Here is a 21,627-nt window from a genome sequence, read left to right as displayed (position 1 = left end):
CTCTCTCTCAGCCTCTCCGTCTGTCTCTTACCGCCTCCCCTGAGGGCGGCAAGCCACCCAGGCGCCGAGGCAAGAGATCGACGACACGAACTGTTCCAGGGTAATAACATACAAAACAAGAAGAGTTATACCAGATACAGATCTCCGATACGAGGAGATGTGAATAGCAGTCATCATTAGTTTGTAGCAATTACTCTTTATTCCAATATTCTAATAATCCTCGCTGTATACTCATAACCTAGGAAAAACCAGGCCATGCAGAGTTAGGAGCTGAGAGGGCACAGTGAGGCGTGACCAGAAGACAAGTGTGAGAGCCTTCTGTGATGCCCAGACAGGGCCACCAGAAGGGCTCCTTGCTCTAGCGGTGACGCCGGCGTCTGGGAAGACGCCCGTTGCCAGGCGGACCGTGGTCTACCGGTAGCGAAAAGTGTCAAGGAACAACACGCGCTGCTTAGCAGACCGGGAAAGGGAGTCTCCTTTCCCCCGGGGGAGTATAGAGAAGACTCTGCCCCTCCACCTCTGCTGCAGGGCCTGACAGCAGTCACTTATCCAGATGCGTAACCGTCTCCCGGTGATGTTCTGCTTCAGTGGTCACGCTCCTAGTCCGCCTTCACGTTCCGTCCTCTACACCTGGCTCTGCCTTCTACGTAGCAGTAGAGACTTAGTGAAATTACTAAAAGTCTGTAATATGCATAAATCATGGCGTAAGCTGTCTTTCTCTTTGTCTCCTCTCTCTCTCTCTCTGCCTCAGTTCCCCGGCAGGGAAGGGCCCCCCCGTCCAGTGGACACGTGACCCACGTGATCTTACCTATCATTGGAGATGACTCACACTCTTTACCCCGCTCCTTTTCTTTGGATCCAATAAATAACAGCGCAGCCAGACATTCGGGGACACTACCGGTCTCCGCGCATTGGTAGTGGTGGAACCCCGGGGCCAGCTGTCTTTTCTTTGATCTCTTTGTCTTGTGTCTTTATTTCTACAACCTCTGGTCTCCACACACGGGGAGAGACCCTGTGGGGCTGGACCCTACACTCCCCCTCCACTGTCTTTCTCGATGGCTGTCTCTCTCATGCCCTCGGTTTCTATCTCTCCATCCATCTCGTCCATGCTCTCCTTCAAGCCGTGTGTGTGTGTGTGTGTGTGTGTGTGTGTGTGTGTGTGTGCGTGTGTGCGGGCGTGTGTGGGTGTCTCTGTGTCTTTGTGTGTGTGTCTGTGCCTGTGTCTCTGTGTGTGTGTGTGTGTGTGTGTGTGCGTGTGTGTGTGTGTGTGTGCCGGTGCGCGAGCCCGCGTGCGAGGGCCCCCGTGTGTGTCTGTGTGTGGGCGAGTGGATTTGAGCCTGGTGGTGGTGGGGTGTGTCTGGGTTTCTCTCAGCCCCTCTCACCCAGGATCAGGCCGCCGCCTCTAGTGCCAGCCCGGGGCAAAGCAGGGCAACCCACCGACCCGCTACGCCCCACGCCCTCTTGTCCACCGGCCGGGTCTTGGTCGGGACAAGCGAGCGCGGTCGGGGCGTTGTGAGAGAAAGGCCCCGCGCGGCTGGGCCGGCTGTTCGACCTTGGCCAGCCCTGACGGCTCTGGGTGGGTGGGGCAAGAGGGGACCTCGCAGGAGCCCCTGAGCGGCGAGGGATCCAAAACGCTACCTCCGCGGCAGGGCAGAGGACCGGAGCGTGTCGCAGGATCGTGGGCCCTGGGCCCTGACGCCTCGGAGCACTCCCTGTTCGGAGCGGGCCCGATGTGGTGGAAGCGCGGGAGCCTGGGGTAGGCCGCGAGCGAGCGGCCCTCGGGTTCCGCGATCCTAGCCCCGCGGCCCCGGGCTGGCGGTGACGGCTGGCATCCGGCGGGCGTGGCTGGGCCGGGCTCTTGGGGCAGCCGGGCGCCTCTCTCGGCGTCTACGGCCATACCACCCTGAACGCGCCCGATCTCGTCTGATCTCGGAAGCTAAGCAGGGTCGGGCCTGGTTAGTACTTGGATGGGAGACCGCCTGGGAATACCGGGTGCTGTAGGCCTTTTCCTTGGCTTTTTGCTTTTTCTTTCCTTTTCTTCCAGACGGGGAGTCTCGCTCTGTCGCCCAGGCTGGAGTGCAGTGGCGCCATCTCGGCTCGCTGCAAGCTCCGCCTCCCGGGTTCACGCCATTCTCCTGCCTCAGCCTCCCGAGTAGCTGGGACTGCAGGCGCCCGCCACCACGCCCGGCTCATTTTTGGTAGTTTCCGTAGAGACGGGGTTTCACCCCGTTAGCCGGGATGGTCTCCATCTCCTGACCTCGTGATCCACCCGCCTCGGCCTCCCAGAGTGCTGGGAATACTGGCGGGAGCCACCGTGCCCGCCCGGCCTGCTGTAGGCTTGTTTGGCTTCCCCGTGGCCTCCCTTCCCATTACAGTCGCCATGCTTCCCAACCTCCCCTGACTCTGCTCAACCTTCATCGCCCTCCTACACCCCCGCCGCCGCCGGGGACCTCCCGCAGGGGGTCCGCCCCTACTGCACGCCGGGCAGCAGCATCCCACCGCTTGCGCCTCGCCGCCGCCCCGCCAGGAGCCCGGCTCCAGCCTGGGAGGGCAGGGGGCCGGACCCCAAAGGCGCAGACGCGGGTTCCCTGCCCTTCGCGGTGCCTTCCCGCTCCCGGAACGCCCAGGCGATTCGATTCACTCATCGAGCGCCAGCGCCGTCGTCGCAACCTTCCGAACCGGGGGAAGGGGCGGCCAGGGGCAGCGGGTGCCACAGACGCCAGCCGAGACCTCGGCTCCAGAACGCATGGGCTGCTTTCTCCGGGGGAAGGACATTCCTTGGCCAGCCACCAGGACAACCGTCCCTGTGCACCCGGATTCCCAATGCCCCCCACTTCGTGTCAACTCCAGTCCCGAGGACACGCCAGAGCCCCAGGCCTCCGGCCGCGCCCGGTGCCAGGGCTCCCGCCAAACGGGCGGGCGCACTCTGCAAATCTCGGGGCGCCCCCGCAAGGCAGCGAGAGCACGGGGAGCTGCCAAGAAAGGAAGGAGCCTACGAAACCCACCTGCAAAGCAAGCAGTTCATCCAGGAAGCAGCCCGTCTCAGCGCTCCGTTGGTCCTCTCGCATGGACCTCCTGGCCCCCATGTTCTGGCGCAGCCCAAGCCCCCTCCACCCTCTCCCGGCCTGCTCAAAAGGGCGCCGCCTACTACGGGAGCCCGGCGCCTCCCCTCTAAGGCTCTATCGCGCTCTCTCGCTCTCTAGCTCCCTCCGCCTCTATCTTCTAGGTTTCCCCCTGGACCTCGCGCTACTTCTGTCGTCTTCCCTCGGCCTCTCTGTCTCTCGCTCTTTCTCCGTCCCTCTCTCTCAGCCTCTCCGTCTGTCTCTTACCGCCTCCCCTGAGGGCGGCAAGCCACCCAGGCGCCGAGGCAAGAGATCGACGACACGAACTGTTCCAGGGTAATAACATACAAAACAAGAAGAGTTATACCAGATACAGATCTCCGATACGAGGAGATGTGAATAGCAGTCATCATTAGTTTGTAGCAATTACTCTTTATTCCAATATTCTAATAATCCTCGCTGTATACTCATAACCTAGGAAAAACCAGGCCATGCAGAGTTAGGAGCTGAGAGGGCACAGTGAGGCGTGACCAGAAGACAAGTGTGAGAGCCTTCTGTGATGCCCAGACAGGGCCACCAGAAGGGCTCCTTGCTCTAGCGGTGACGCCGGCGTCTGGGAAGACGCCCGTTGCCAGGCGGACCGTGGTCTACCGGTAGCGAAAAGTGTCAAGGAACAACACGCGCTGCTTAGCAGACCGGGAAAGGGAGTCTCCTTTCCCCCGGGGGAGTATAGAGAAGACTCTGCCCCTCCACCTCTGCTGCAGGGCCTGACAGCAGTCACTTATCCAGATGCGTAACCGTCTCCCGGTGATGTTCTGCTTCAGTGGTCACGCTCCTAGTCCGCCTTCACGTTCCGTCCTCTACACCTGGCTCTGCCTTCTACGTAGCAGTAGAGACTTAGTGAAATTACTAAAAGTCTGTAATATGCATAAATCATGGCGTAAGCTGTCTTTCTCTTTGTCTCCTCTCTCTCTCTCTCTGCCTCAGTTCCCCGGCAGGGAAGGGCCCCCCCGTCCAGTGGACACGTGACCCACGTGATCTTACCTATCATTGGAGATGACTCACACTCTTTACCCCGCTCCTTTTCTTTGGATCCAATAAATAACAGCGCAGCCAGACATTCGGGGACACTACCGGTCTCCGCGCATTGGTAGTGGTGGAACCCCGGGGCCAGCTGTCTTTTCTTTGATCTCTTTGTCTTGTGTCTTTATTTCTACAACCTCTGGTCTCCACACACGGGGAGAGACCCTGTGGGGCTGGACCCTACACTCCCCCTCCACTGTCTTTCTCGATGGCTGTCTCTCTCATGCCCTCGGTTTCTATCTCTCCATCCATCTCGTCCATGCTCTCCTTCAAGCCGTGTGTGTGTGTGTGTGTGTGTGTGTGTGTGCGTGTGTGCGGGCGTGTGTGGGTGTCTCTGTGTCTTTGTGTGTGTGTCTGTGCCTGTGTCTCTGTGTGTGTGTGTGTGTGTGTGTGTGCGTGTGTGTGTGTGTGTGTGCCGGTGCGCGAGCCCGCGTGCGAGGGCCCCCGTGTGTGTCTGTGTGTGGGCGAGTGGATTTGAGCCTGGTGGTGGTGGGGTGTGTCTGGGTTTCTCTCAGCCCCTCTCACCCAGGATCAGGCCGCCGCCTCTAGTGCCAGCCCGGGGCAAAGCAGGGCAACCCACCGACCCGCTACGCCCCACGCCCTCTTGTCCACCGGCCGGGTCTTGGTCGGGACAAGCGAGCGCGGTCGGGGCGTTGTGAGAGAAAGGCCCCGCGCGGCTGGGCCGGCTGTTCGACCTTGGCCAGCCCTGACGGCTCTGGGTGGGTGGGGCAAGAGGGGACCTCGCAGGAGCCCCTGAGCGGCGAGGGATCCAAAACGCTACCTCCGCGGCAGGGCGGAGGACCGGAGCGTGTCGCAGGATCGTGGGCCCTGGGCCCTGACGCCTCGGAGCACTCCCTGTTCGGAGCGGGCCCGATGTGGTGGAAGCGCGGGAGCCTGGGGTAGGCCGCGAGCGAGCGGCCCTCGGGTTCCGCGATCCTAGCCCCGCGGCCCCGGGCTGGCGGTGACGGCTGGCATCCGGCGGGCGTGGCTGGGCCGGGCTCTTGGGGCAGCCGGGCGCCTCTCTCGGCGTCTACGGCCATACCACCCTGAACGCGCCCGATCTCGTCTGATCTCGGAAGCTAAGCAGGGTCGGGCCTGGTTAGTACTTGGATGGGAGACCGCCTGGGAATACCGGGTGCTGTAGGCCTTTTCCTTGGCTTTTTGCTTTTTCTTTCCTTTTCTTCCAGACGGGGAGTCTCGCTCTGTCGCCCAGGCTGGAGTGCAGTGGCGCCATCTCGGCTCGCTGCAAGCTCCGCCTCCCGGGTTCACGCCATTCTCCTGCCTCAGCCTCCCGAGTAGCTGGGACTGCAGGCGCCCGCCACCACGCCCGGCTCATTTTTGGTAGTTTCCGTAGAGACGGGGTTTCACCCCGTTAGCCGGGATGGTCTCCATCTCCTGACCTCGTGATCCACCCGCCTCGGCCTCCCAGAGTGCTGGGAATACTGGCGGGAGCCACCGTGCCCGCCCGGCCTGCTGTAGGCTTGTTTGGCTTCCCCGTGGCCTCCCTTCCCATTACAGTCGCCATGCTTCCCAACCTCCCCTGACTCTGCTCAACCTTCATCGCCCTCCTACACCCCCGCCGCCGCCGGGGACCTCCCGCAGGGGGTCCGCCCCTACTGCACGCCGGGCAGCAGCATCCCACCGCTTGCGCCTCGCCGCCGCCCCGCCAGGAGCCCGGCTCCAGCCTGGGAGGGCAGGGGGCCGGACCCCAAAGGCGCAGACGCGGGTTCCCTGCCCTTCGCGGTGCCTTCCCGCTCCCGGAACGCCCAGGCGATTCGATTCACTCATCGAGCGCCAGCGCCGTCGTCGCAACCTTCCGAACCGGGGGAAGGGGCGGCCAGGGGCAGCGGGTGCCACAGACGCCAGCCGAGACCTCGGCTCCAGAACGCATGGGCTGCTTTCTCCGGGGGAAGGACATTCCTTGGCCAGCCACCAGGACAACCGTCCCTGTGCACCCGGATTCCCAATGCCCCCCACTTCGTGTCAACTCCAGTCCCGAGGACACGCCAGAGCCCCAGGCCTCCGGCCGCGCCCGGTGCCAGGGCTCCCGCCAAACGGGCGGGCGCACTCTGCAAATCTCGGGGCGCCCCCGCAAGGCAGCGAGAGCACGGGGAGCTGCCAAGAAAGGAAGGAGCCTACGAAACCCACCTGCAAAGCAAGCAGTTCATCCAGGAAGCAGCCCGTCTCAGCGCTCCGTTGGTCCTCTCGCATGGACCTCCTGGCCCCCATGTTCTGGCGCAGCCCAAGCCCCCTCCACCCTCTCCCGGCCTGCTCAAAAGGGCGCCGCCTACTACGGGAGCCCGGCGCCTCCCCTCTAAGGCTCTATCGCGCTCTCTCGCTCTCTAGCTCCCTCCGCCTCTATCTTCTAGGTTTCCCCCTGGACCTCGCGCTACTTCTGTCGTCTTCCCTCGGCCTCTCTGTCTCTCGCTCTTTCTCCGTCCCTCTCTCTCAGCCTCTCCGTCTGTCTCTTACCGCCTCCCCTGAGGGCGGCAAGCCACCCAGGCGCCGAGGCAAGAGATCGACGACACGAACTGTTCCAGGGTAATAACATACAAAACAAGAAGAGTTATACCAGATACAGATCTCCGATACGAGGAGATGTGAATAGCAGTCATCATTAGTTTGTAGCAATTACTCTTTATTCCAATATTCTAATAATCCTCGCTGTATACTCATAACCTAGGAAAAACCAGGCCATGCAGAGTTAGGAGCTGAGAGGGCACAGTGAGGCGTGACCAGAAGACAAGTGTGAGAGCCTTCTGTGATGCCCAGACAGGGCCACCAGAAGGGCTCCTTGCTCTAGCGGTGACGCCGGCGTCTGGGAAGACGCCCGTTGCCAGGCGGACCGTGGTCTACCGGTAGCGAAAAGTGTCAAGGAACAACACGCGCTGCTTAGCAGACCGGGAAAGGGAGTCTCCTTTCCCCCGGGGGAGTATAGAGAAGACTCTGCCCCTCCACCTCTGCTGCAGGGCCTGACAGCAGTCACTTATCCAGATGCGTAACCGTCTCCCGGTGATGTTCTGCTTCAGTGGTCACGCTCCTAGTCCGCCTTCACGTTCCGTCCTCTACACCTGGCTCTGCCTTCTACGTAGCAGTAGAGACTTAGTGAAATTACTAAAAGTCTGTAATATGCATAAATCATGGCGTAAGCTGTCTTTCTCTTTGTCTCCTCTCTCTCTCTCTCTGCCTCAGTTCCCCGGCAGGGAAGGGCCCCCCCGTCCAGTGGACACGTGACCCACGTGATCTTACCTATCATTGGAGATGACTCACACTCTTTACCCCGCTCCTTTTCTTTGGATCCAATAAATAACAGCGCAGCCAGACATTCGGGGACACTACCGGTCTCCGCGCATTGGTAGTGGTGGAACCCCGGGGCCAGCTGTCTTTTCTTTGATCTCTTTGTCTTGTGTCTTTATTTCTACAACCTCTGGTCTCCACACACGGGGAGAGACCCTGTGGGGCTGGACCCTACACTCCCCCTCCACTGTCTTTCTCGATGGCTGTCTCTCTCATGCCCTCGGTTTCTATCTCTCCATCCATCTCGTCCATGCTCTCCTTCAAGCCGTGTGTGTGTGTGTGTGTGTGTGTGTGTGTGCGTGTGTGCGGGCGTGTGTGGGTGTCTCTGTGTCTTTGTGTGTGTGTCTGTGCCTGTGTCTCTGTGTGTGTGTGTGTGTGTGTGTGTGTGCGTGTGTGTGTGTGTGCCGGTGCGCGAGCCCGCGTGCGAGGGACCCCGTGTGTGTCTGTGTGTGGGCGAGTGGATTTGAGCCTGGTGGTGGTGGGGTGTGTCTGGGTTTCTCTCAGCCCCTCTCACCCAGGATCAGGCCGCCGCCTCTAGTGCCAGCCCGGGGCAAAGCAGGGCAACCCACCGACCCGCTACGCCCCACGCCCTCTTGTCCACCGGCCGGGTCTTGGTCGGGACAAGCGAGCGCGGTCGGGGCGTTGTGAGAGAAAGGCCCCGCGCGGCTGGGCCGGCTGTTCGACCTTGGCCAGCCCTGACGGCTCTGGGTGGGTGGGGCAAGAGGGGACCTCGCAGGAGCCCCTGAGCGGCGAGGGATCCAAAACGCTACCTCCGCGGCAGGGCGGAGGACCGGAGCGTGTCGCAGGATCGTGGGCCCTGGGCCCTGACGCCTCGGAGCACTCCCTGTTCGGAGTGGGCCCGATGTGGTGGAAGCGCGGGAGCCTGGGGTAGGCCGCGAGCGAGCGGCCCTCGGGTTCCGCGATCCTAGCCCCGCGGCCCCGGGCTGGCGGTGACGGCTGGCATCCGGCGGGCGTGGCTGGGCCGGGCTCTTGGGGCAGCCGGGCGCCTCTCTCGGCGTCTACGGCCATACCACCCTGAACGCGCCCGATCTCGTCTGATCTCGGAAGCTAAGCAGGGTCGGGCCTGGTTAGTACTTGGATGGGAGACCGCCTGGGAATACCGGGTGCTGTAGGCCTTTTCCTTGGCTTTTTGCTTTTTCTTTCCTTTTCTTCCAGACGGGGAGTCTCGCTCTGTCGCCCAGGCTGGAGTGCAGTGGCGCCATCTCGGCTCGCTGCAAGCTCCGCCTCCCGGGTTCACGCCATTCTCCTGCCTCAGCCTCCCGAGTAGCTGGGACTGCAGGCGCCCGCCACCACGCCCGGCTCATTTTTGGTAGTTTCCGTAGAGACGGGGTTTCACCCCGTTAGCCGGGATGGTCTCCATCTCCTGACCTCGTGATCCACCCGCCTCGGCCTCCCAGAGTGCTGGGAATACTGGCGGGAGCCACCGTGCCCGCCCGGCCTGCTGTAGGCTTGTTTGGCTTCCCCGTGGCCTCCCTTCCCATTACAGTCGCCATGCTTCCCAACCTCCCCTGACTCTGCTCAACCTTCATCGCCCTCCTACACCCCCGCCGCCGCCGGGGACCTCCCGCAGGGGGTCCGCCCCTACTGCACGCCGGGCAGCAGCATCCCACCGCTTGCGCCTCGCCGCCGCCCCGCCAGGAGCCCGGCTCCAGCCTGGGAGGGCAGGGGGCCGGACCCCAAAGGCGCAGACGCGGGTTCCCTGCCCTTCGCGGTGCCTTCCCGCTCCCGGAACGCCCAGGCGATTCGATTCACTCATCGAGCGCCAGCGCCGTCGTCGCAACCTTCCGAACCGGGGGAAGGGGCGGCCAGGGGCAGCGGGTGCCACAGACGCCAGCCGAGACCTCGGCTCCAGAACGCATGGGCTGCTTTCTCCGGGGGAAGGACATTCCTTGGCCAGCCACCAGGACAACCGTCCCTGTGCACCCGGATTCCCAATGCCCCCCACTTCGTGTCAACTCCAGTCCCGAGGACACGCCAGAGCCCCAGGCCTCCGGCCGCGCCCGGTGCCAGGGCTCCCGCCAAACGGGCGGGCGCACTCTGCAAATCTCGGGGCGCCCCCGCAAGGCAGCGAGAGCACGGGGAGCTGCCAAGAAAGGAAGGAGCCTACGAAACCCACCTGCAAAGCAAGCAGTTCATCCAGGAAGCAGCCCGTCTCAGCGCTCCGTTGGTCCTCTCGCATGGACCTCCTGGCCCCCATGTTCTGGCGCAGCCCAAGCCCCCTCCACCCTCTCCCGGCCTGCTCAAAAGGGCGCCGCCTACTACGGGAGCCCGGCGCCTCCCCTCTAAGGCTCTATCGCGCTCTCTCGCTCTCTAGCTCCCTCCGCCTCTATCTTCTAGGTTTCCCCCTGGACCTCGCGCTACTTCTGTCGTCTTCCCTCGGCCTCTCTGTCTCTCGCTCTTTCTCCGTCCCTCTCTCTCAGCCTCTCCGTCTGTCTCTTACCGCCTCCCCTGAGGGCGGCAAGCCACCCAGGCGCCGAGGCAAGAGATCGACGACACGAACTGTTCCAGGGTAATAACATACAAAACAAGAAGAGTTATACCAGATACAGATCTCCGATACGAGGAGATGTGAATAGCAGTCATCATTAGTTTGTAGCAATTACTCTTTATTCCAATATTCTAATAATCCTCGCTGTATACTCATAACCTAGGAAAAACCAGGCCATGCAGAGTTAGGAGCTGAGAGGGCACAGTGAGGCGTGACCAGAAGACAAGTGTGAGAGCCTTCTGTGATGCCCAGACAGGGCCACCAGAAGGGCTCCTTGCTCTAGCGGTGACGCCGGCGTCTGGGAAGACGCCCGTTGCCAGGCGGACCGTGGTCTACCGGTAGCGAAAAGTGTCAAGGAACAACACGCGCTGCTTAGCAGACCGGGAAAGGGAGTCTCCTTTCCCCCGGGGGAGTATAGAGAAGACTCTGCCCCTCCACCTCTGCTGCAGGGCCTGACAGCAGTCACTTATCCAGATGCGTAACCGTCTCCCGGTGATGTTCTGCTTCAGTGGTCACGCTCCTAGTCCGCCTTCACGTTCCGTCCTCTACACCTGGCTCTGCCTTCTACGTAGCAGTAGAGACTTAGTGAAATTACTAAAAGTCTGTAATATGCATAAATCATGGCGTAAGCTGTCTTTCTCTTTGTCTCCTCTCTCTCTCTCTCTGCCTCAGTTCCCCGGCAGGGAAGGGCCCCCCCGTCCAGTGGACACGTGACCCACGTGATCTTACCTATCATTGGAGATGACTCACACTCTTTACCCCGCTCCTTTTCTTTGGATCCAATAAATAACAGCGCAGCCAGACATTCGGGGACACTACCGGTCTCCGCGCATTGGTAGTGGTGGAACCCCGGGGCCAGCTGTCTTTTCTTTGATCTCTTTGTCTTGTGTCTTTATTTCTACAACCTCTGGTCTCCACACACGGGGAGAGACCCTGTGGGGCTGGACCCTACACTCCCCCTCCACTGTCTTTCTCGATGGCTGTCTCTCTCATGCCCTCGGTTTCTATCTCTCCATCCATCTCGTCCATGCTCTCCTTCAAGCCGTGTGTGTGTGTGTGTGTGTGTGTGTGTGTGTGTGTGTGCGTGTGTGCGGGCGTGTGTGGGTGTCTCTGTGTCTTTGTGTGTGTGTCTGTGCCTGTGTCTCTGTGTGTGTGTGTGTGTGTGTGTGTGCGTGTGTGTGTGTGTGTGTGCCGGTGCGCGAGCCCGCGTGCGAGGGCCCCCGTGTGTGTCTGTGTGTGGGCGAGTGGATTTGAGCCTGGTGGTGGTGGGGTGTGTCTGGGTTTCTCTCAGCCCCTCTCACCCAGGATCAGGCCGCCGCCTCTAGTGCCAGCCCGGGGCAAAGCAGGGCAACCCACCGACCCGCTACGCCCCACGCCCTCTTGTCCACCGGCCGGGTCTTGGTCGGGACAAGCGAGCGCGGTCGGGGCGTTGTGAGAGAAAGGCCCCGCGCGGCTGGGCCGGCTGTTCGACCTTGGCCAGCCCTGACGGCTCTGGGTGGGTGGGGCAAGAGGGGACCTCGCAGGAGCCCCTGAGCGGCGAGGGATCCAAAACGCTACCTCCGCGGCAGGGCGGAGGACCGGAGCGTGTCGCAGGATCGTGGGCCCTGGGCCCTGACGCCTCGGAGCACTCCCTGTTCGGAGCGGGCCCGATGTGGTGGAAGCGCGGGAGCCTGGGGTAGGCCGCGAGCGAGCGGCCCTCGGGTTCCGCGATCCTAGCCCCGCGGCCCCGGGCTGGCGGTGACGGCTGGCATCCGGCGGGCGTGGCTGGGCCGGGCTCTTGGGGCAGCCGGGCGCCTCTCTCGGCGTCTACGGCCATACCACCCTGAACGCGCCCGATCTCGTCTGCTCTCGGAAGCTAAGCAGGGTCGGGCCTGGTTAGTACTTGGATGGGAGACCGCCTGGGAATACCGGGTGCTGTAGGCCTTTTCCTTGGCTTTTTGCTTTTTCTTTCCTTTTCTTCCAGACGGGGAGTCTCGCTCTGTCGCCCAGGCTGGAGTGCAGTGGCGCCATCTCGGCTCGCTGCAAGCTCCGCCTCCCGGGTTCACGCCATTCTCCTGCCTCAGCCTCCCGAGTAGCTGGGACTGCAGGCGCCCGCCACCACGCCCGGCTCATTTTTGGTAGTTTCCGTAGAGACGGGGTTTCACCCCGTTAGCCGGGATGGTCTCCATCTCCTGACCTCGTGATCCACCCGCCTCGGCCTCCCAGAGTGCTGGGAATACTGGCGGGAGCCACCGTGCCCGCCCGGCCTGCTGTAGGCTTGTTTGGCTTCCCCGTGGCCTCCCTTCCCATTACAGTCGCCATGCTTCCCAACCTCCCCTGACTCTGCTCAACCTTCATCGCCCTCCTACACCCCCGCCGCCGCCGGGGACCTCCCGCAGGGGGTCCGCCCCTACTGCACGCCGGGCAGCAGCATCCCACCGCTTGCGCCTCGCCGCCGCCCCGCCAGGAGCCCGGCTCCAGCCTGGGAGGGCAGGGGGCCGGACCCCAAAGGCGCAGACGCGGGTTCCCTGCCCTTCGCGGTGCCTTCCCGCTCCCGGAACGCCCAGGCGATTCGATTCACTCATCGAGCGCCAGCGCCGTCGTCGCAACCTTCCGAACCGGGGGAAGGGGCGGCCAGGGGCAGCGGGTGCCACAGACGCCAGCCGAGACCTCGGCTCCAGAACGCATGGGCTGCTTTCTCCGGGGGAAGGACATTCCTTGGCCAGCCACCAGGACAACCGTCCCTGTGCACCCGGATTCCCAATGCCCCCCACTTCGTGTCAACTCCAGTCCCGAGGACACGCCAGAGCCCCAGGCCTCCGGCCGCGCCCGGTGCCAGGGCTCCCGCCAAACGGGCGGGCGCACTCTGCAAATCTCGGGGCGCCCCCGCAAGGCAGCGAGAGCACGGGGAGCTGCCAAGAAAGGAAGGAGCCTACGAAACCCACCTGCAAAGCAAGCAGTTCATCCAGGAAGCAGCCCGTCTCAGCGCTCCGTTGGTCCTCTCGCATGGACCTCCTGGCCCCCATGTTCTGGCGCAGCCCAAGCCCCCTCCACCCTCTCCCGGCCTGCTCAAAAGGGCGCCGCCTACTACGGGAGCCCGGCGCCTCCCCTCTAAGGCTCTATCGCGCTCTCTCGCTCTCTAGCTCCCTCCGCCTCTATCTTCTAGGTTTCCCCCTGGACCTCGCGCTACTTCTGTCGTCTTCCCTCGGCCTCTCTGTCTCTCGCTCTTTCTCCGTCCCTCTCTCTCAGCCTCTCCGTCTGTCTCTTACCGCCTCCCCTGAGGGCGGCAAGCCACCCAGGCGCCGAGGCAAGAGATCGACGACACGAACTGTTCCAGGGTAATAACATACAAAACAAGAAGAGTTATACCAGATACAGATCTCCGATACGAGGAGATGTGAATAGCAGTCATCATTAGTTTGTAGCAATTACTCTTTATTCCAATATTCTAATAATCCTCGCTGTATACTCATAACCTAGGAAAAACCAGGCCATGCAGAGTTAGGAGCTGAGAGGGCACAGTGAGGCGTGACCAGAAGACAAGTGTGAGAGCCTTCTGTGATGCCCAGACAGGGCCACCAGAAGGGCTCCTTGCTCTAGCGGTGACGCCGGCGTCTGGGAAGACGCCCGTTGCCAGGCGGACCGTGGTCTACCGGTAGCGAAAAGTGTCAAGGAACAACACGCGCTGCTTAGCAGACCGGGAAAGGGAGTCTCCTTTCCCCCGGGGGAGTATAGAGAAGACTCTGCCCCTCCACCTCTGCTGCAGGGCCTGACAGCAGTCACTTATCCAGATGCGTAACCGTCTCCCGGTGATGTTCTGCTTCAGTGGTCACGCTCCTAGTCCGCCTTCACGTTCCGTCCTCTACACCTGGCTCTGCCTTCTACGTAGCAGTAGAGACTTAGTGAAATTACTAAAAGTCTGTAATATGCATAAATCATGGCGTAAGCTGTCTTTCTCTTTGTCTCCTCTCTCTCTCTCTCTGCCTCAGTTCCCCGGCAGGGAAGGGCCCCCCCGTCCAGTGGACACGTGACCCACGTGATCTTACCTATCATTGGAGATGACTCACACTCTTTACCCCGCTCCTTTTCTTTGGATCCAATAAATAACAGCGCAGCCAGACATTCGGGGACACTACCGGTCTCCGCGCATTGGTAGTGGTGGAACCCCGGGGCCAGCTGTCTTTTCTTTGATCTCTTTGTCTTGTGTCTTTATTTCTACAACCTCTGGTCTCCACACACGGGGAGAGACCCTGTGGGGCTGGACCCTACACTCCCCCTCCACTGTCTTTCTCGATGGCTGTCTCTCTCATGCCCTCGGTTTCTATCTCTCCATCCATCTCGTCCATGCTCTCCTTCAAGCCGTGTGTGTGTGTGTGTGTGTGTGTGTGTGTGTGTGTGCGTGTGTGCGGGCGTGTGTGGGTGTCTCTGTGTCTTTGTGTGTGTGTCTGTGCCTGTGTCTCTGTGTGTGTGTGTGTGTGTGTGTGTGCGTGTGTGTGTGTGTGTGTGCCGGTGCGCGAGCCCGCGTGCGAGGGCCCCCGTGTGTGTCTGTGTGTGGGCGAGTGGATTTGAGCCTGGTGGTGGTGGGGTGTGTCTGGGTTTCTCTCAGCCCCTCTCACCCAGGATCAGGCCGCCGCCTCTAGTGCCAGCCCGGGGCAAAGCAGGGCAACCCACCGACCCGCTACGCCCCACGCCCTCTTGTCCACCGGCCGGGTCTTGGTCGGGACAAGCGAGCGCGGTCGGGGCGTTGTGAGAGAAAGGCCCCGCGCGGCTGGGCCGGCTGTTCGACCTTGGCCAGCCCTGACGGCTCTGGGTGGGTGGGGCAAGAGGGGACCTCGCAGGAGCCCCTGAGCGGCGAGGGATCCAAAACGCTACCTCCGCGGCAGGGCGGAGGACCGGAGCGTGTCGCAGGATCGTGGGCCCTGGGCCCTGACGCCTCGGAGCACTCCCTGTTCGGAGCGGGCCCGATGTGGTGGAAGCGCGGGAGCCTGGGGTAGGCCGCGAGCGAGCGGCCCTCGGGTTCCGCGATCCTAGCCCCGCGGCCCCGGGCTGGCGGTGACGGCTGGCATCCGGCGGGCGTGGCTGGGCCGGGCTCTTGGGGCAGCCGGGCGCCTCTCTCGGCGTCTACGGCCATACCACCCTGAACGCGCCCGATCTCGTCTGCTCTCGGAAGCTAAGCAGGGTCGGGCCTGGTTAGTACTTGGATGGGAGACCGCCTGGGAATACCGGGTGCTGTAGGCCTTTTCCTTGGCTTTTTGCTTTTTCTTTCCTTTTCTTCCAGACGGGGAGTCTCGCTCTGTCGCCCAGGCTGGAGTGCAGTGGCGCCATCTCGGCTCGCTGCAAGCTCCGCCTCCCGGGTTCACGCCATTCTCCTGCCTCAGCCTCCCGAGTAGCTGGGACTGCAGGCGCCCGCCACCACGCCCGGCTCATTTTTGGTAGTTTCCGTAGAGACGGGGTTTCACCCCGTTAGCCGGGATGGTCTCCATCTCCTGACCTCGTGATCCACCCGCCTCGGCCTCCCAGAGTGCTGGGAATACTGGCGGGAGCCACCGTGCCCGCCCGGCCTGCTGTAGGCTTGTTTGGCTTCCCCATGGCCTCCCTTCCCATTACAGTCGCCATGCTTCCCAACCTCCCCTGACTCTGCTCAACCTTCATCGCCCTCCTACACCCCCGCCGCCGCCGGGGACCTCCCGCAGGGGGTCCGCCCCTACTGCACGCCGGGCAGCAGCATCCCACCGCTTGCGCCTCGCCGCCGCCCCGCCAGGAGCCCGGCTCCAGCCTGGGAGGGCAGGGGGCCGGACCCCAAAGGCGCAGACGCGGGTTCCCTGCCCTTCGCGGTGCCTTCCCGCTCCCGGAACGCCCAGGCGATTCGATTCACTCATCGAGCGCCAGCGCCGTCGTCGCAACCTTCCGAACCGGGGGAAGGGGCGGCCAGGGGCAGCGGGTGCCACAGACGCCAGCCGAGACCTCGGCTCCAGAACGCATGGGCTGCTTTCTCCGGGGGAAGGACATTCCTTGGCCAGCCACCAGGACAACCGTCCCTGTGCACCCGGATTCCCAATGCCCCCCACTTCGTGTCAACTCCAGTCCCGAGGACACGCCAGAGCCCCAGGCCTCCGGCCGCGCCCGGTGCCAGGGCTCCCGCCAAACGGGCGGGCGCACTCTGCAAATCTCGGGGCGCCCCCGCAAGGCAGCGAGAGCACGGGGAGCTGCCAAGAAAGGAAGGAGCCTACGAAACCCACCTGCAAAGCAAGCAGTTCATCCAGGAAGCAGCCCGTCTCAGCGCTCCGTTGGTCCTCTCGCATGGACCTCCTGGCCCCCATGTTCTGGCGCAGCCCAAGCCCCCTCCACCCTCTCCCGGCCTGCTCAAAAGGGCGCCGCCTACTACGGGAGCCCGGCGCCTCCCCTCTAAGGCTCTATCGCGCTCTCTCGCTCTCTAGCTCCCTCCGCCTCTATCTTCTAGGTTTCCCCCTGGACCTCGCGCTACTTCTGTCGTCTTCCCTCGGCCTCTCTGTCTCTCGCTCTTTCTCCGTCCCTCTCTCTCAGCCTCTCCGTCTGTCTCTTACCGCCTCCCCTGAGGGCGGCAAGCCACCCAGGCGCCGAGGCAAGAGATCGACGACACGAACTGTTCCAGGGTAATAACATACAAAACAAGAAGAGTTATACCAGATACAGATCTCCGATACGAGGAGATGTGAATAGCAGTCATCATTAGTTTGTAGCAATTACTCTTTATTCCAATATTCTAATAATCCTCGCTGTATACTCATAACCTAGGAAAAACCAGGCCATGCAGAGTTAGGAGCTGAGAGGGCACAGTGAGGCGTGACCAGAAGACAAGTGTGAGAGCCTTCTGTGATGCCCAGACAGGGCCACCAGAAGGGCTCCTTGCTCTAGCGGTGACGCCGGCGTCTGGGAAGACGCCCGTTGCCAGGCGGACCGTGGTCTACCGGTAGCGAAAAGTGTCAAGGAACAACACGCGCTGCTTAGCAGACCGGGAAAGGGAGTCTCCTTTCCCCCGGGGGAGTATAGAGAAGACTCTGCCCCTCCACCTCTGCTGCAGGGCCTGACAGCAGTCACTTATCCAGATGCGTAACCGTCTCCCGGTGATGTTCTGCTTCAGTGGTCACGCTCCTAGTCCGCCTTCACGTTCCGTCCTCTACACCTGGCTCTGCCTTCTACGTAGCAGTAGAGACTTAGTGAAATTACTAAAAGTCTGTAATATGCATAAATCATGGCGTAAGCTGTCTTTCTCTTTGTCTCCTCTCTCTCTCTCTCTGCCTCAGTTCCCCGGCAGGGAAGGGCCCCCCCGTCCAGTGGACACGTGACCCACGTGATCTTACCTATCATTGGAGATGACTCACACTCTTTACCCCGCTCCTTTTCTTTGGATCCAATAAATAACAGCGCAGCCAGACATTCGGGGACACTACCGGTCTCCGCGCATTGGTAGTGGTGGAACCCCGGGGCCAGCTGTCTTTTCTTTGATCTCTTTGTCTTGTGTCTTTATTTCTACAACCTCTGGTCTCCACACACGGGGAGAGACCCTGTGGGGCTGGACCCTACACTCCCCCTCCACTGTCTTTCTCGCTGGCTGTCTCTCTCATGCCCTCGGTTTCTATCTCTCCATCCATCTCGTCCATGCTCTCCTTCAAGCCGTGTGTGTGTGTGTGTGTGTGTGTGTGTGTGTGTGTGTGCGTGTGTGCGGGCGTGTGTGGGTGTCTCTGTGTCTTTGTGTGTGTGTCTGTGCCTGTGTCTCTGTGTGTGTGTGTGTGTGTGTGTGTGCGTGTGTGTGTGTGTGTGCCGGTGCGCGAGCCCGCGTGCGAGGGCCCCCGTGTGTGTCTGTGTGTGGGCGAGTGGATTTGAGCCTGGTGGTGGTGGGGTGTGTCTGGGTTTCTCTCAGCCCCTCTCACCCAGGATCAGGCCGCCGCCTCTAGTGCCAGCCCGGGGCAAAGCAGGGCAACCCACCGACCCGCTACGCCCCACGCCCTCTTGTCCACCGGCCGGGTCTTGGTCGGGACAAGCGAGCGCGGTCGGGGCGTTGTGAGAGAAAGGCCCCGCGCGGCTGGGCCGGCTGTTCGACCTTGGCCAGCCCTGACGGCTCTGGGTGGGTGGGGCAAGAGGGGACCTCGCAGGAGCCCCTGAGCGGCGAGGGATCCAAAACGCTACCTCCGCGGCAGGGCGGAGGACCGGAGCGTGTCGCAGGATCGTGGGCCCTGGGCCCTGACGCCTCGGAGCACTCCCTGTTCGGAGCGGGCCCGATGTGGTGGAAGCGCGGGAGCCTGGGGTAGGCCGCGAGCGAGCGGCCCTCGGGTTCCGCGATCCTAGCCCCGCGGCCCCGGGCTGGCGGTGACGGCTGGCATCCGGCGGGCGTGGCTGGGCCGGGCTCTTGGGGCAGCCGGGCGCCTCTCTCGGCGTCTACGGCCATACCACCCTGAACGCGCCCGATCTCGTCTGATCTCGGAAGCTAAGCAGGGTCGGGCCTGGTTAGTACTTGGATGGGAGACCGCCTGGGAATACCGGGTGCTGTAGGCCTTTTCCTTGGCTTTTTGCTTTTTCTTTCCTTTTCTTCCAGACGGGGAGTCTCGCTCTGTCGCCCAGGCTGGAGTGCAGTGGCGCCATCTCGGCTCGCTGCAAGCTCCGCCTCCCGGGTTCACGCCATTCTCCTGCCTCAGCCTCCCGAGTAGCTGGGACTGCAGGCGCCCGCCACCACGCCCGGCTCATTTTTGGTAGTTTCCGTAGAGACGGGGTTTCACCCCGTTAGCCGGGATGGTCTCCATCTCCTGACCTCGTGATCCACCCGCCTCGGCCTCCCAGAGTGCTGGGAATACTGGCGGGAGCCACCGTGCCCGCCCGGCCTGCTGTAGGCTTGTTTGGCTTCCCCGTGGCCTCCCTTCCCATTACAGTCGCCATGCTTCCCAACCTCCCCTGACTCTGCTCAACCTTCATCGCCCTCCTACACCCCCGCCGCCGCCGGGGACCTCCCGCAGGGGGTCCGCCCCTACTGCACGCCGGGCAGCAGCATCCCACCGCTTGCGCCTCGCCGCCGCCCCGCCAGGAGCCCGGCTCCAGCCTGGGAGGGCAGGGGGCCGGACCCCAAAGGCGCAGACGCGGGTTCCCTGCCCTTCGCGGTGCCTTCCCGCTCCCGGAACGCCCAGGCGATTCGATTCACTCATCGAGCGCCAGCGCCGTCGTCGCAACCTTCCGAACCGGGGGAAGGGGCGGCCAGGGGCAGCGGGTGCCACAGACGCCAGCCGAGACCTCGGCTCCAGAACGCATGGGCTGCTTTCTCCGGGGGAAGGACATTCCTTGGCCAGCCACCAGGACAACCGTCCCTGTGCACCCGGATTCCCAATGCCCCCCACTTCGTGTCAACTCCAGTCCCGAGGACACGCCAGAGCCCCAGGCCTCCGGCCGCGCCCGGTGCCAGGGCTCCCGCCAAACGGGCGGGCGCACTCTGCAAATCTCGGGGCGCCCCCGCAAGGCAGCGAGAGCACGGGGAGCTGCCAAGAAAGGAAGGAGCCTACGAAACCCACCTGCAAAGCAAGCAGTTCATCCAGGAAGCAGCCCGTCTCAGCGCTCCGTTGGTCCTCTCGCATGGACCTCCTGGCCCCCATGTTCTGGCGCAGCCCAAGCCCCCTCCACCCTCTCCCGGCCTGCTCAAAAGGGCGCCGCCTACTACGGGAGCCCGGCGCCTCCCCTCTAAGGCTCTATCGCGCTCTCTCGCTCTCTAGCTCCCTCCGCCTCTATCTTCTAGGTTTCCCCCTGGACCTCGCGCTACTTCTGTCGTCTTCCCTCGGCCTCTCTGTCTCTCGCTCTTTCTCCGTCCCTCTCTCTCAGCCTCTCCGTCTGTCTCTTACCGCCTCCCCTGAGGGCGGCAAGCCACCCAGGCGCCGAGGCAAGAGATCGACGACACGAACTGTTCCAGGGTAATAACATACAAAACAAGAAGAGTTATACCAGATACAGATCTCCGATACGAGGAGATGTGAATAGCAGTCATCATTAGTTTGTAGCAATTACTCTTTATTCCAATATTCTAATAATCCTCGCTGTATACTCATAACCTAGGAAAAACCAGGCCATGCAGAGTTAGGAGCTGAGAGGGCACAGTGAGGCGTGACCAGAAGACAAGTGTGAGAGCCTTCTGTGATGCCCAGACAGGGCCACCAGAAGGGCTCCTTGCTCTAGCGGTGACGCCGGCGTCTGGGAAGACGCCCGTTGCCAGGCGGACCGTGGTCTACCGGTAGCGAAAAGTGTCAAGGAACAACACGCGCTGCTTAGCAGACCGGGAAAGGGAGTCTCCTTTCCCCCGGGGGAGTATAGAGAAGACTCTGCCCCTCCACCTCTGCTGCAGGGCCTGACAGCAGTCACTTATCCAGATGCGTAACCGTCTCCCGGTGATGTTCTGCTTCAGTGGTCACGCTCCTAGTCCGCCTTCACGTTCCGTCCTCTACACCTGGCTCTGCCTTCTACGTAGCAGTAGAGACTTAGTGAAATTACTAAAAGTCTGTAATATGCATAAATCATGGCGTAAGCTGTCTTTCTCTTTGTCTCCTCTCTCTCTCTCTCTGCCTCAGTTCCCCGGCAGGGAAGGGCCCCCCCGTCCAGTGGACACGTGACCCACGTGATCTTACCTATCATTGGAGATGACTCACACTCTTTACCCCGCTCCTTTTCTTTGGATCCAATAAATAACAGCGCAGCCAGACATTCGGGGACACTACCGGTCTCCGCGCATTGGTAGTGGTGGAACCCCGGGGCCAGCTGTCTTTTCTTTGATCTCTTTGTCTTGTGTCTTTATTTCTACAACCTCTGGTCTCCACACACGGGGAGAGACCCTGTGGGGCTGGACCCTACACTCCCCCTCCACTGTCTTTCTCGATGGCTGTCTCTCTCATGCCCTCGGTTTCTATCTCTCCATCCATCTCGTCCATGCTCTCCTTCAAGCCGTGTGTGTGTGTGTGTGTGTGTGTGTGTGTGTGTGCGTGTGTGCGGGCGTGTGTGGGTGTCTCTGTGTCTTTGTGTGTGTGTCTGTGCCTGTGTCTCTGTGTGTGTGTGTGTGTGTGTGCGTGTGTGTGTGTGTGCCGGTGCGCGAGCCCGCGTGCGAGGGCCCCCGTGTGTGTCTGTGTGTGGGCGAGTGGATTTGAGCCTGGTGGTGGTGGGGTGTGTCTGGGTTTCTCTCAGCCCCTCTCACCCAGGATCAGGCCGCCGCCTCTAGTGCCAGCCCGGGGCAAAGCAGGGCAACCCACCGACCCGCTACGCCCCACGCCCTCTTGTCCACCGGCCGGGTCTTGGTCGGGACAAGCGAGCGCGGTCGGGGCGTTGTGAGAGAAAGGCCCCGCGCGGCTGGGCCGGCTGTTCGACCTTGGCCAGCCCTGACGGCTCTGGGTGGGTGGGGCAAGAGGGGACCTCGCAGGAGCCCCTGAGCGGCGAGGGATCCAAAACGCTACCTCCGCGGCAGGGCGGAGGACCGGAGCGTGTCGCAGGATCGTGGGCCCTGGGCCCTGACGCCTCGGAGCACTCCCTGTTCGGAGCGGGCCCGATGTGGTGGAAGCGCGGGAGCCTGGGGTAGGCCGCGAGCGAGCGGCCCTCGGGTTCCGCGATCCTAGCCCCGCGGCCCCGGGCTGGCGGTGACGGCTGGCATCCGGCGGGCGTGGCTGGGCCGGGCTCTTGGGGCAGCCGGGCGCCTCTCTCGGC

General features: G+C 62.4%; 6 non-coding genes across 6 annotated transcripts; all 6 read left to right on the top strand.

The window, feature by feature from the left end:
* The first annotated feature begins 1,885 nt into the window (after nucleotides 1-1,885).
* On the top strand, nucleotides 1,886-2,004 carry LOC129459117 (5S ribosomal RNA). Its single transcript, XR_008649921.1, has one exon. It is a non-coding gene; the product is annotated as a 5S ribosomal RNA (ribosomal RNA).
* Nucleotides 2,005-5,173: 3,169 nt separating this feature from the next.
* LOC129459116 (5S ribosomal RNA) lies at nucleotides 5,174-5,292 on the top strand. The gene has a single exon (XR_008649920.1). It is a non-coding gene; the product is annotated as a 5S ribosomal RNA (ribosomal RNA).
* Nucleotides 5,293-8,459: 3,167 nt separating this feature from the next.
* LOC129459115 (5S ribosomal RNA) lies at nucleotides 8,460-8,578 on the top strand. Its single transcript, XR_008649919.1, has one exon. It is a non-coding gene; the product is annotated as a 5S ribosomal RNA (ribosomal RNA).
* Nucleotides 8,579-11,755: 3,177 nt separating this feature from the next.
* On the top strand, nucleotides 11,756-11,874 carry LOC129458962 (5S ribosomal RNA). The gene has a single exon (XR_008649790.1). It is a non-coding gene; the product is annotated as a 5S ribosomal RNA (ribosomal RNA).
* Nucleotides 11,875-15,049: 3,175 nt separating this feature from the next.
* LOC129458961 (5S ribosomal RNA) lies at nucleotides 15,050-15,168 on the top strand. Its single transcript, XR_008649789.1, has one exon. It is a non-coding gene; the product is annotated as a 5S ribosomal RNA (ribosomal RNA).
* Nucleotides 15,169-18,343: 3,175 nt separating this feature from the next.
* Nucleotides 18,344-18,462, top strand: LOC129459114 (5S ribosomal RNA). The gene has a single exon (XR_008649918.1). It is a non-coding gene; the product is annotated as a 5S ribosomal RNA (ribosomal RNA).
* The last annotated feature ends 3,165 nt before the right edge of the window (nucleotides 18,463-21,627 follow it).

Source organism: Symphalangus syndactylus, chromosome 19 (genome assembly GCF_028878055.3).
Source record: "Symphalangus syndactylus isolate Jambi chromosome 19, NHGRI_mSymSyn1-v2.1_pri, whole genome shotgun sequence".
Classification (NCBI taxonomy): domain Eukaryota; kingdom Metazoa; phylum Chordata; class Mammalia; order Primates; family Hylobatidae; genus Symphalangus; species Symphalangus syndactylus.
The sequence above is the reverse complement of the archived record's forward strand: the minus strand, read 5'-3'. Positions and strand labels throughout refer to the sequence as shown.